This window comes from Salvelinus fontinalis, unplaced genomic scaffold (assembly GCF_029448725.1).
Source record: "Salvelinus fontinalis isolate EN_2023a unplaced genomic scaffold, ASM2944872v1 scaffold_0316, whole genome shotgun sequence".
NCBI lineage: Eukaryota > Metazoa > Chordata > Actinopteri > Salmoniformes > Salmonidae > Salvelinus > Salvelinus fontinalis.
In genome coordinates, this window is record NW_026600525.1 from 181,390 (window position 1) to 195,682 (window position 14,293).

The 14,293-nt window shown below is 46.7% G+C and overlaps 1 non-coding gene across 1 annotated transcript; it reads right to left on the reverse strand.

Annotated features, from left to right (window-relative positions):
• Positions 1-188: 188 nt before the first annotated feature.
• Positions 189-261, reverse strand: trnak-cuu (transfer RNA lysine (anticodon CUU)). Its single transcript has one exon. It is a non-coding gene; the product is annotated as a tRNA-Lys (tRNA).
• Positions 262-14,293: the final 14,032 nt, after the last annotated feature.

Genomic DNA, 14,293 nt, shown 5'->3' on the forward strand with positions numbered 1-14,293 from the left:
TTCATTGGTAATAGGTCTGTCATTGAGATAAAAGGTCAGAGTGAAGGTATAGCTAGGATTCAAATCCATAGTCTTCTGTAAAACCAGCTATGCCTGACACGTCAGCAATGTAGGGTGGCAAGCCTGCTCGAAAGTCCAAGCGGATGGCTGTTTGCAAAGTGAGTTCGTGCTTCGGAAGAGAAAAGATTCGCCCAACGTGGGGCTCGAACCCACGACCTTGAGATGAAGAGTCTCATGCTCTACCGACTGAGCTAGCCAGGCACTTCAACAGTGATAATTACTTGGTCTGAATATCGTACAGCTCTGTTTGAGCAAAATATGGTGATCAGTGAGAATGTTGTTAATGGATCCTGTGGTGCATTCGGTTAGCGTGTTGTACTTATACAGCAGTATGCAGTAAATTGATGTCACGGTTGTGAGTTTGAGCCTCAGCAGATGCAAGTATTTTTCTTGAACCCTCTGCCTGTCTATTTCTTGTTGAGAAAAGGAGCATTGCTTCAAACCATTTAGGAGGACGTTTCATTGGTAATAGGTATGTCATTGAGATAAAAGGTCAGAGTGAAGGTATAGCTAGGATTCAAATCCATAGTCTTCTGTAACACCAGCTATGCCTGACACGTCAGCAATGCAGGGTGGCAAGCCTGCTCGAAAGTCCAAGCGGATGGCTGTTTGCAAAGTGAGTTCGTGCTTCGGAAGAGAAAAGATTCGCCCAACTTGGGGCTTGAACCCACGACCCTGAGATTAAGAGTCTCATGCTCTACCGACTGAGCTAGCCAGGCACCTCAACATTAATAATAACTTGGTCTGAATATCGTACAGCTCTGTTTGAGCAAAATATGGTGATCAGTGAGAGTGTTGTTAATGGATCCTGTGGTGCATTCGGTTAGCGTGTTGTACTTATACAGCAGTATGCAGTAAATTGATGTCACGGTTGTGAGTTTGAGCCTCAGCAGATGCAAGTATTTTTCTTGAACCTTCTGCCTGTCTATTTCTTGTCGAGAAAAGGAGCATTGCTTCAAACCATTTAGGAGGACGTTTCATTGGTAATAGGTCTGTCATTGAGATAAAAGGTCAGAGTGAAGGTATAGCTAGGATTCAAATCCATAGTCTTCTGTAAAACCAGCTATGCCTGACACGTCAGCAATGCAGGGTGGCAAGCCTGCTCGAATGTCCAAGCGGATGGCTGTTTGCAAAGTGAGTTCGTGCTTCAGAAGAGAAAAGATTCACCCAACGTTGGGCTCGAACCCACGACCCTGAGATTAAGAGTCTCATGCTCTACCGACTGAGCTAGCCAGGCACTTCAACAGTGATAATTACTTGGTCTGAATATCGTACAGCTCTGTTTGAGCAAAATATGGTGATCAGTGAGAATGTTGTTAATGGATCCTGTGGTGCATTCGGTTAGCGTGTTGTACTTATACAGCAGTATGCAGTAAATTGATGTCACGGTTGTGAGTTTGAGCCTCAGCAGATGCAAGTATTTTTCTTGAACCCTCTGCCTGTCTATTTCTTGTTGAGAAAAGGAGCATTGCTTCAAACCATTTAGGAGGACGTTTCATTGGTAATAGGTATGTCATTGAGATAAAAGGTCAGAGTGAAGGTATAGCTAGGATTCAAATCCATAGTCTTCTGTAACACCAGCTATGCCTGACACGTCAGCAATGCAGGGTGGCAAGCCTGCTGGAAAGTCCAAGCGGATGGCTGTTTGCAAAGTGAGTTCGTGCTTCGGAAGAGAAAAGATTCGCCCAATTTGGGGCTTGAACCCACGACCCTGAGATTAAGAGTCTCATTCTCTACCGACTGAGCTAGCCAGGCATCTCAACATTAATAATAACTTGGTCTGAATATCGTACAGCTCTGTTTGAGCAAAATATGGTGATCAGTGAGAGTGTTGTTAATGGATCCTGTGGTGCATTCGGTTAGCGTGTTGTACTTATACAGCAGTATGTGTTAATAAAACGTTTACTGTTGACAGGAGAACAAGAGGAGACAATAGGACGAGGTGGATAATTTTATAATAAGGCCGTTTAATTACATGTAAAGATATCTTAGTAAAATCTTGCAGCAAGGCTCTTTCAGTCTGACTCCTAGTGAATCGTCCGGAAAAGAGGGCAGTTTCCAGAAATGTTCAGTACTATATAGACAACAAGCAAAGTAGGTAGATCTGCGAGTCCGGCCTTCCAGTTGGTCGATCTGGGTCTTGGGTAGTCCTGATCAGGCCTGGTGTCCACGTTCCATTGGTTCCTGAGAGTTCTTTGTCCTGAGGTCCAACCATGGGTTGGGTGTGTCTGTGTGATTGTCATGGGGGAGGGGAATTGTGGGTGCCGTGTATATGTCCTATGTGTCCAGCATATGTCCAAGAGAAAGAGGGGGTGTGTATGTTGTGTCAACTTATAGGTAATGTTGAGAAGTTGTTAAAACAAGTTACCAATATCTAATACAATTTCTTACAAATCCCCCTCTTCACGTCTCACAAGAGACGTGACATAAAAGTATATAAAAGACAAAACTAAAGGATAAAATTTGTCAGAAGACAAATTTTTAATTCCCTCTCTTCACGTCTCACAAGAGACGTGACATAAAAGTATAAAAAGACAAAGCTATGGGATAAAATTTGTCAGAAGACAAATTTTTGATTCCCTCTCTTCACGTCTCACAAGAGACGTGACATAAAAGTATAAAAAGACAAAGCTATGGGATAAAATTTGTCAGAAGACAAATTTTTGATTCCCTCTCTTCACGTCTCACAAGAGACGTGACATAAAAGTATCTTAGTCCTCAAATAGATAGACAGGTCCAGCTTCCCCATCATCAAGCAATGGGAACATTTGGGCCCTTTCCTGATTAGGGTCTATGGCGGCAGTTATAACACAGCTACCAAGCGTGCGCGCACATGGAATGCAACAGCATCCACAAAGTACAAGAATGGCCGCAAAAACAGAAATTGATACTAGGATGGAGGAAACCAGCGTCTTATATTTACCAAAAGCATCCATCCATGAGTCCCACATAGTAGTGTCCACTCCAGAATGCTGTTTCATCTTACCATTAAGGGTACGAAGTCCCTCCAATGCTACAGTTAGGCTCCCATCCGTAGCTGTGTTATTGGGAATGAAAGTACAACACTGTTCACCAAACATTGTACAGACCACCCCCCGTTCAGCCAATAACATATCAACCGCGATTCTATTTTGAAATGCCATCAGGGACGTAGCTGCCAATTGTCCATGGACCGCCTCGAAGCCTTGTTGAGTCCAATTGCCCAGTTTCTGGACATTAAAATGAATGTAGTTAATTCTGTCCACATTTTTATTAACTGTACACCACCAACAAAATGATGATTCAAACCCAGCTGTCACTTGGTCCGCCAGTTTATATTCATCTGGCACCCCCTAGGGACACCAATAGCATCAATGTAAGTTGAGTCGTAAATGAGCAAGGACCAAAAAGGAGACCACTCCAATAACTACCCCTGGAGTGGCCAACCACACATTAGTAAACCAAAAAACGAGAATATGTTAAACCCTCAGGTCCATCTCTCTATGCAACCTGTACCAGGTGGGCTCGTCGCCACCCGGGAACTTCAAACCTTCACAACAGGGAGGACAAACATCACTTTTTATTCATTCAACATCAACTACAGCTAACCAAGGGTCCTCCTCTGTCAGCCCACTCTCCTGCGGAAGCTCGTTTTCGTAACAGCCTCTCCAACTGGAGCATCAAGCAACGGCATCATACTAGAGGCCCCTTACACATCTGTAACAAACTTCTTCAAACAAGGTATGATACAGGCAACACAGAAATGAAAAACAACAACTAGTGTCAGAAATCCAGTAATCGTCATTGCAGTGTACTTACCAAAACAACCACCCAGCCAGGGGAACAGTCCACTCTCCTCCACACCTGCAAGACCCTTCATCTCCACTGATAACCTTGCCAACCCACTCAGAGCTTTTGAAATGCTCCCATCCGGACTAGTATTGTTAGGAACAAACGTGCAACACTGTTCTACAATCTTTTTACATACACCTCCCTGGTTGGCCAGACTTATGTCCAGTGTTAGTCTATTGTGTCTACTGGTTTGTGAGGCAGCATCCAATTGTTCAGCCATCCCTGTAAGTCCTGTGTGGGTGTGTTTATAATTGATCCAGACCTTTTGTTTTAACATCAACAATAGCTGGGCCAATGATGGGCATCAGATGCCACAGGCCATCATTCCTGGTTAATGTCTGGAATTCGTGGGGGACCCCTATTGGGACCCCCAACAGGTTGGTGTGCATGTTATCTGTACCCTCGGACCAAGGAGCGTCACGTTTCTGCCGTCTCCTGGGTTGGTCCCAAGCCTCTGTGTCCTGTGTAGCTTCCCAGAGGTTGATTAGCTATCATAATAGGCAACGGTGGTATCAGACTGGCCAAAACACATGAGCAACGACAATTTCCTTTCAAAAATGGGGTCAACCGCCTGGCAGGTCCACACATCCACCATACATCAGCAACACCTCTAGTTAATAGTGGTATTAGTGATGCAGGTAGTAGCAGGGAGCCCTCCATAGTCTATACCTCTACCTGTACCAGTGTTACAGCTGTTATGTCCCCCATATGCCTTAACTCCCCATGGACCTTCTGGGGAGGGACTTCTGGGAACACAAGACTCAGAGTTTTACACAGGGTTAAATTTGGATGCACATCCAACCTTCCCCATTACTTAGGACAAATGGGTGAGCAGCCAGAATAGGTCTGGCATGTCCACATACGACACAGTCCTTTCTATTAAGTGTTTTGTAGGCCAAACACATATTCTCCCTTTCCTCATAAACAGTTTCAGTCCCCAAATGTTCACTATCTGAGATGTCTTTTATATTTATTATCTGTACCAGATTGGAGAGCTTAGGTGATGGCGTGGGACTTGGTCTTGAAGTGGTGGAGGAGGCCGGCTGAACCCTGGTCCGTTGGAACTGGTGGTGGTTCTGGCAGCACTGCGATGGTAACCTCCCCATCATATCCTTATCAGACAGCTCAGGACTACAGGCAGTCCTGTAAAACCCCATCCTCTCCCAGAGAACACATCATCAGCCAGAGATCAAGCCACACTTTCACTTCTATGAACGAACACAGTGAGGAAAGGTCAGGGGCAGGGAATTCTTCATTAAGGAGTTGATCCCCGAGCTCTATTAGCAACAGTTCTTCTCCTTAACTCTGTGATCATTCGGCAGTGTCAGTGTGTCTCACCCTCCAAGTGCGATATGCCCCCAGGTCGAGTGATTCACCTTCTCCCTTAATTCACCTGCAATGTATAAACTCTTGGACATACAGGTTTGGTTAGCAAACAGTTCCTCATTTGTTCTTTCTGATTATATATTTAACTTCTATGCCTAATTATTTTTTATTTTTTTTTAGCTATAAATGTTTAATTTTAAATAAGTTTATTATCCAATAGGCCCCATCCGTTCCTAGTCCACAATGTACCCTCCTTCGTTTGATACCTGGCTCTGGCCAGGTATCAACCTTACCTACTCTAAATAATAACTTAGTACATCATATTCTAGGAACGTCCCTTTTATTCCCCGCATATCCAATTCTCCCTTTGGCGTACATTCATATCTATTCTTTTCTAATTCTCTGTCAAGTGACTTATCTACTTTGAAATGTATCTGTGCTGCTTATATATGTTAACCCCTTTCTCCTATCTTATTTCACAGCCTACCTTGCTCATTTCCTGGTCCACCCTCCCCACTCTGCTCTCAAACCTTCAAGGTCTGAACAGTGCGGGGTAGACCCATCTGTCTGCCTTTTTGTAATAATAGTCAATAACAACTGTGTGTTCCTTTACAATATTAACTAAGTGTCTCACTGTTTTGACTTTATCTGCATGGATTTAAAAATAACCACAGGTCTTATAGTGTCAACCTTTAAAGTCCTAACATAACCTTAATTAACCTATCTCTATCTTCTAATGGCCAATACAAATGCTTACCTTATGGTCAAGAGTTATAAACTCTATTATAATCAATTTACCTCAAAACTAGTATCCCAAATGACACAATCTCATTATTCTCACCACATTTCCCCGCGAGTGATCAAGTCGCCGGAAAATGCAATGGAAACAGAAAACAGGTCAAAATGTTACACCTACATTCGTGTTCCATATCTAAACATACCAAAAGAACCCTTTATCTTCTCAAAGTCCCTTGCCTAAATAAAACTCAGAAAGTAAAACTCCTATTCCCATATGAGTGTATTCTTTTAAGATATCTTATCTCTGGGTACACGGAAACCCTTAACCTTAATGTTTACTCAAAAAAACAAAATTATGTCACCAGCATTCAACCAGTCGGCTGGGAGACCATTTGGGTGCTGCAATACTGCCATCTTCTGTCCATTCTCTGCATAGCTCTCCACCCACTCTTATTCAACCTTCTCAATTTGAGCCATATTAGTTTCTTATTTTAACTATTGTTTTCTAAATTTTTAATTTTTTTAATTTTTTAATCTATTATTACCTAGTTAGACTAGAGTGTCCGTGACATACATCCATGGGGATCCGGTTATAGTTATTCTATTAACCATGTGAAAGTGCCCAGGGACACCCCAAATGTGTTATGCTGATGAAGGAGGACCCAAAAGCGACGTAATAGAAACAGAGTCTTTATTCCAGTCTTAGACAAAAACGATACTCCTGATATATCTAAGGTAAAAACAAAACAGGAAAACTGAAATCCTCTCGTCAGTAGAGATGAACGACTGGAGACGCGACCACTAGACACCTGCTCACATGCAGCATCTGATGAAGGCAAAAACACGACAGGGCGGAACAAGGACACTGAACAGCAAACATCAAACAAGAATCCGACAAGGACTGAAGCGGAAAACAGAGGAAGAAATAGGAACTCTAATGAGGGCAAAAATAGGGGACAGGTGTGAAAGAGTAAATGAGGTCGTTAGGAGAATGAGAAACAGCTGGGAGCAGGAACGGAACGATAGAGAGAGAAAGGGAGGAGGAGAGAGAAGGATAGAAAGAGGGAAAGAACCTAATAAGACCAGCAGAGGGAAGCACAGGGACAAGACATGATGATCAAAAACATGACAGTACCCCCCCACTCACCGAGCGCCTCCTGGCGCACTCGAGGAGGAACCCTGGCGGCAACGAAGGAAATCATCAATCAACGAACGGTCCAGCACATCCCGAGATGGAACCCAACTCCTCTCCTCAGGACCGTAACCCTCCCAATCCACTAAATACTGGTGACCACGTCCCCGAGAACGCATGTCCATGATCTTCCGTACCTTGTAAATAGGTGCGCCCTCGACAAGGACGGGAGGGGGGGAGGGAAGACGAACGGGAGCGCGAAGAAAAGGCTTGACACAAGAGACATGGAAGACAGGGTGGACGCGACGAAGATGTCGCGGAAGAAGCAGTCGCACAGCGACAGGATTGACGACCTGAGAGACACGGAACGGACCAATGAACCGCGGAGTCAACTTGCGAGAAGCTGTCGTAAGGGGAAGGTTACGAGTGGAAAGCCACACTCTCTGACCGCGACAATACCTAGGACTCTTAATCCTACGTTTATTGGCGGCTCTCACAGTCTGCGCCCTGTAACGGCAAAGTGCAGACCTGACCCTCCTCCAAGTGCGCTCACAACGTTGGACAAAAGCCTGAGCGGAGGGAACGCTGGACTCGGCGAGCTGGGACGAGAACAGAGGAGGCTGGTAACCAAGACTACTCTGAAACGGAGATAGCCCGGTAGCAGACGAAGGAAGCGAGTTGTGAGCGTACTCAGCCCAGGGGAGCTGTTCTGCCCAAGACGCAGGGTTTCGAAACGAAAGGCTGCGTAAAATGCGACCAATCGACTGATTGGCCCTTTCTGCTTGACCGTTAGACTGGGGATGAAATCCGGAAGAGAGACTGACGGAAGCACCAATCAAACGACAGAACTCCCTCCAAAACTGTGACGTGAATTGCGGACCTCTGTCTGAAACGGCGTCTAACGGGAGGCCATGAATTCTGAACACATTCTCAATGATGATTTGTGCCGTCTCCTTAGCGGAAGGAAGCTTAGCGAGGGGAATGAAATGTGCCGCCTTAGAGAACCTATCGATAACCGTAAGAATCACAGTCTTCCCCGCAGACGAAGGCAGACCGGTAATAAAGTCTAAGGCGATGTGAGACCATGGTCGAGAAGGAATGGGAAGCGGTCTGAGACGACCGGCAGGAGGAGAGTTACCTGACTTAGTCTGCGCGCAGTCCGAACAAGCAGCCACGAAACGGCGCGTGTCCCGCTCCTGAGTAGGCCACCAAAACCGCTGGCGAATAGAAGCAAGCGTACCCCGAACGCCGGGGTGGCCAGCTAACTTGGCAGAATGAGCCCACTGAAGAACAGCCAGACGAGTAGAGACAGGAACAAACAGAAGGTTACTAGGACAAGCGCGCGGCGACGCAGTGTGAGTGAGTGCTTGCTTTACCTGTCTCTCAATTCCCCAGACAGTCAACCCGACAACACGCCCTTCAGGAAGAATCCCCTCGGGGTCGGTAGAAACCACAGAAGAACTAAAGAGACGGGATAAGGCATCAGGCTTGGTGTTCTTATTCCCCGGGCGATAGGAAATCACGAACTCGAAACGAGCGAAAAACAACGCCCAACGAGCTTGACGTGCATTAAGTCGTTTGGCAGAACGGATGTACTCAAGGTTCTTATGGTCAGTCCAAACGACAAAAGGAACGGTCGCCCCCTCCAACCACTGTCGCCATTCGCCTATGGCTAAGCGGATAGCGAGCAGTTCGCGGTTACCCACATCATAGTTGCGTTCCGATGGCGACAGGCGATGAGAAAAGTAAGCGCAAGGATGAACCTTATCGTCAGACTGGAAGCGCTGGGACAGAATGGCTCCCACGCCCACCTCTGAAGCGTCAACCTCGACAATGAATTGTTTAGTGACGTCAGGAGTAACAAGGATAGGGGCGGATGTAAAACGCTTCTTGAGGAGATCAAAAGCTCCCTGGGCGGAACCGGACCACTTAAAGCAAGTCTTGACAGAAGTCAGAGCTGTGAGAGGGGCAGCCACTTGACCGAAATTACGAATGAAACGCCGATAGAAATTAGCGAAACCGAGAAAGCGCTGCAACTCGACACGTGACTTAGGAACAGGCCAATCGCTGACAGCCTGGACCTTAGCGGGATCCATCTGAATGCCTTCAGCGGAAATAACAGAACCGAGAAAAGTGACAGAGGAGACATGAAAGGCGCACTTCTCAGCCTTCACGTAGAGACAATTCTCTAAAAGGCGCTGGAGTACACGTCGAACGTGCTGAACATGAATCTCGAGTGACGGTGAAAAAATCAGGATATCGTCAAGGTAAACGAAAACAAAGATGTTCAGCATGTCTCTCAGTACATCATTAACTAATGCCTGAAAGACAGCTGGAGCATTAGAGAGACCGAACGGCAGAACCCGGTATTCAAAATGCCCTAACGGAGTGTTAAACGCCGTTTTCCACTCGTCCCCCTCTCTGATGCGTACGAGATGGTAAGCGTTACGAAGGTCCAACTTAGTAAAGAACCTGGCTCCCTGCAGCATCTCGAAGACTGACGACATAAGGGGAAGCGGATAACGATTCTTAACCGTTATGTCATTCAGCCCTCGATAATCCACGCAGGGGCGCAGAGTACCGTCCTTCTTCTTAACAAAGAAAAACCCCGCTCCGGCGGGAGAGGAAGAAGGCACCACAGTACCGGCGTCGAGAGAAACAGACAGATAATCCTCGAGAGCCTTACGTTCGGGAGCCGACAGAGAGAATAGTCTACCCCGAGGAGGAGTGGTCCCCGGAAGGAGATCAATACAACAATCATACGACCGGTGAGGAGGAAGAGAGCTGGCTCTGGACCGACTGAAGACCGTGCGTAGATCATGATATTCCTCCGGCACTCCTGTCAAATCACCAGGTTCCTCCTGAGTAGAGGGGACAGAAGAAACAGGAGGTATAGCAGACATTAAACACTTCACATGACAAGAAACATTCCAGGATAGGATAGAATTACTAGACCAATTAATAGAAGGATTATGACATACTAGCCAGGGATGACCCAAAACAACAGGTGTAAAAGGTGAACGAAAAATCAAAAAGGAAATGGTCTCACTGTGGTTACCAGATACTGTGAGGGTTAAAGGTAGTGTCTCACATCTGATACTGGGGAGAGAACTACCATCTAAGGCGAACATGGGCGTGGGCCTCCCTAACTGTCTGAGAGGAATCTCATGTTTCCGAGCCCATGCTTCGTCCATAAAACAACCCTCAGCCCCAGAGTCTATCAAGGCACTGCAGGAAGCAGCCGAACCGGTCCAGCGTAGATGGACCGACAAGGTAGTACAGGATCTTGATGGAGAGACCTGAGTAGTAGCGCTCACCAGTAGCCCTCCGCTTACTGATGAGCTCTGGCTTTTACTGGACATGATATGACAAAATGTCCAGCAGAACCGCAATAGAGACAAAGGCGGTTGGTGATTCTCCGTTCCCTCTCCTTAGTCGAGATGCGAATACCTCCCAGCTGCATGGGCTCAGTCTCTGAGCTGATGGGAGAAGATGGTTGAGATGCGGAGAGGGGAAACACCGTTAACGCGAGCTCTCTTCCACGAGCTCGGTGACGAAGATCTACCCGTCGTTCTATGCGGATGGCGAGTGCAATCAAAGAGTCCACGCTGGAAGGAACCTCCCGGGAGAGAATCTCATCCTTAACCTCAGCGTGAAGTCCCTCCAGAAAACGAGCGAGCAACGCCGGCTTGTTCCAGTCACTGGATGCAGCAAGAGTGCGAAACTCTATAGAGTAATCCGTTATGGATCGATCACCTTGACATAGGGAAGCCAGGACCCTGGAAGCCTCCTTCCCAAAAACAGAACGATCAAAAACGCGTATCATCTCCTCCTTAAAGTTCTGATAAACGTTAGAACACTCAGCCCTTGCCTCCCAGATAGCTGTGCCCCACTCCCGAGCCCGACCAGTCAGGAGCGATATGACGTAAGCGATCCGAGCTCTCTCTCCTGAGTATGTGTTGGGCTGGAGAGAGAACACAATATCACACTGGGTGAGAAAGGAGCGACACTCAGTGGGCTGCCCAGAGTAACAAGGTGGGTTATTAACCCTAGGTTCCGGAGACTTGGAAGACCAGGAAGTAGCTGGTGGCACGAGACGAAGACTCTGAAACTGTCCTGAGAGATCGGAGACATGAGCGGCCAGGGTCTCAACGGCATGACGAGCAGCAGACAATTCCTGCTCGTGTCTACCGAGCATTTCTCCCTGGATCTCGATGGCAGTCTTGCGAGAATCCGTAGTCGCTGGGTCCATGACTGGTCGGATTCTTCTGTTATGCTGATGAAGGAGGACCCAAAAGCGACGTAATAGAAACAGAGTCTTTATTCCAGTCTTAGACAAAAACGATACTCCTGATATATCTAAGGTAAAAACAAAACAGGAAAACTGAAATCCTCTCGTCAGTAGAGATGAACGACTGGAGACGCGACCACTAGACACCTGCTCACATGCAGCATCTGATGAAGGCAAAAACACGACAGGGCGGAACAAGGACACTGAACAGCAAACATCAAACAAGAATCCGACAAGGACTGAAGCGGAAAACAGAGGAAGAAATAGGAACTCTAATGAGGGCAAAAATAGGGGACAGGTGTGAAAGAGTAAATGAGGTCGTTAGGAGAATGAGAAACAGCTGGGAGCAGGAACGGAACGATAGAGAGAGAAAGGGAGGAGGAGAGAGAAGGATAGAAAGAGGGAAAGAACCTAATAAGACCAGCAGAGGGAAGCACAGGGACAAGACATGATGATCAAAAACATGACAAAATGTCAAATAAGGGGCCAGATATCCCTAGCCTTGCCCAGGGAGGGAGAAATATCCCTCTAACTGGGCGAGGTTCCTTTATCAGGGGAGGCGGAGTTTGATACCGCATCACCTGAGTCAGGAATGTCTTCATTTGGAATCGAATTTAAGCTGTTTAAATCAGCTCTGACTTCTGTCAGTGTTCTAGAAGGGATTGGGGCTGGAGTGCAATGTGTGAGGTGGTGCCAAGGTGCGCCTGATTTACCTTTGACCTGGACTGAGTGTGAAGTAACCTCCCTCACTTCGTACTGTCCAGTCCACCTGGGTTCTAGCCACTTTCTCTTGTGGACATTAACCCCACCAAGTCACCAATTTTTACCTTCCGTGTGCCAGATCTCCCTTCTGCTTCCCCGTTGGACCTTGTGAATCTGTGTGGAGAGAGCTGCAGAAAGTTCCGTCAATTATCAAACATTACAATTTGTTGTACATCAAGGGCGGGCATATGACCTCCCTTCCTTGGTGAACCCAGCATGACTCCTCCAGCCATTGTCTCATGAGGAGAGAGATGGGTGCCTGCACCTGGAGAGGCTATCATGGCCAGCAACGCCAGGGGCAGAACTTTAACCCAAATCAACTTCAAACCTGCACATACATTTGATTGGCGCGTTCCACGAGACTTATGAGATTGTGGCCTGTACACTAACCCCATCATTAAACAACAATCAGTTGACATTTACACATCCGACCCTATTGGTACATGGAGCGTTTGTCATTAAACAATACACATGAGTTCGGTTTGCAGCCACTTAATGACCTATTTTGCATCCTCCCCTGCTGCTGGCATTGCCTCAACCCATTTAGAGAACCTGTTTACCCTAACTAACAGGTACCTTTTTCCATTTGTCACATTGTCTTGCCCCATATCTGTGTAATCTATGTTGATGTCCTGAAAACAAGCATTTGGGACTGGGTATGAACCCATGGGCGTTTGATATGGTTTCTTTGGATTGTGTCTACCACAAATGCTACACTCGTCACAAAACAAATCTGTCATGTCTTTCATGTGGGGGTGCCACCAGATGTGGGACACCTTCTGTAAAGTCTTTAGTTTGCCTTCGTGTGTGGGCCCATGAGCTTCTCGTATTAGTTCTGGACATAGGTTTGCTGGGGCCTCTAGTCTGCCATCATGGCATCTCCACAGTTCATCAGGTCCCTTGGTGGCCTCTTTCTGTCCCCATACTGAGTATTCACAGGGTCCTGCTGTGAACTGGAGTTCTTTTATGTGTTGCTTTGTGAGCTCAGTCCGAGCTGGTTGGGTCCGTAGTACCATTCGTCTCGGGGTGTATCCACCAGCTTTCTTGGCTGCTTTATCAGCTGCATCATTTCCCTTGCTGACTCTGTTTTTCAGTTGTTGATGTCCTTTACACTTCATGATGGCCACCTTCTTAGGTAGTGAGACCGATTTAATCAGTTTTTCCATCTGTGTCTTGTGTTTGATTGGAAGGTTTCCTGTGGTGATGACGTTGCGTCTCAGCCATTGTGATCCATTCGTATGGACTGCTCCATGAGCATAAGCTGAGTCGGTGTAGATGTTTACAGTCTTTCCTTCAGCTCTTTCCAGAGCTTGTGTCAACCCTATGATTTCAGCTAGCTGGGCTGATGCAGGTTGTGTGATGATGGCAGATTCCAAAGTCACATGTGATCTATCCGGGAGCTGCTGCACCACTGCGTATGCTGCTATGTTCCCTTCCTCTCCTCTATAGCGGCATCCATCTGTGTATAACCATAGGTCCTTAGATATGCTGCAACCCCATGTGGGTGTGGATTTCCAATGGATGGCACATTATCATGTGGGCTGTTTTTCCAATAGCTTTTGCCACTGCAGCCACATACCTGGAGCATGTGGTTTGTCCTTCTTCAATGTGGCCCAGTTTGGAGGAGTGATACCTCAACACTCTACTCTCCCCCTCTAGGTTCTGGAAAAGGATGGATGATGTAAATCCTTCCTTTTCAGAAACATCCAGATGGAACTTGTTTTTTTTTTAGTCAGGTGCTGTTAAGGCTACTGCCACTTAGAGATCTGTTTTCAAGAGTGCAAAAGCCTTTGATGCTTCAGTAGTCCAGGTCAATGATGAGTGTAGGTTAGTGGTGAGCAGCTTCAGGGCCATGGAGCATATTCGTCAGACATGCCCTGGAAGGGGGGAGGTGATTGCTGAGTGAATGGATTTTGAAAATAGGGAGGTGGTGCTTTTTTCTCTCCCTGTGGCAGTTCTGGGTATAGATGGGTGGGGGCCGATGGGGTTGCTGTGGTGGTAGGTGGGCCATCATTATTATTGGGCCTGCCCTCTTTGGTGTCAGTTGGTGCTCTAGTGACCACTCCCATCGTATCAGGTTTCCGGTAAGGGAGAGCTTTCCTAATTTCCTCAATTGCCCATAAACCTATTCTCATCTCAGCCTGTGCCTTTTC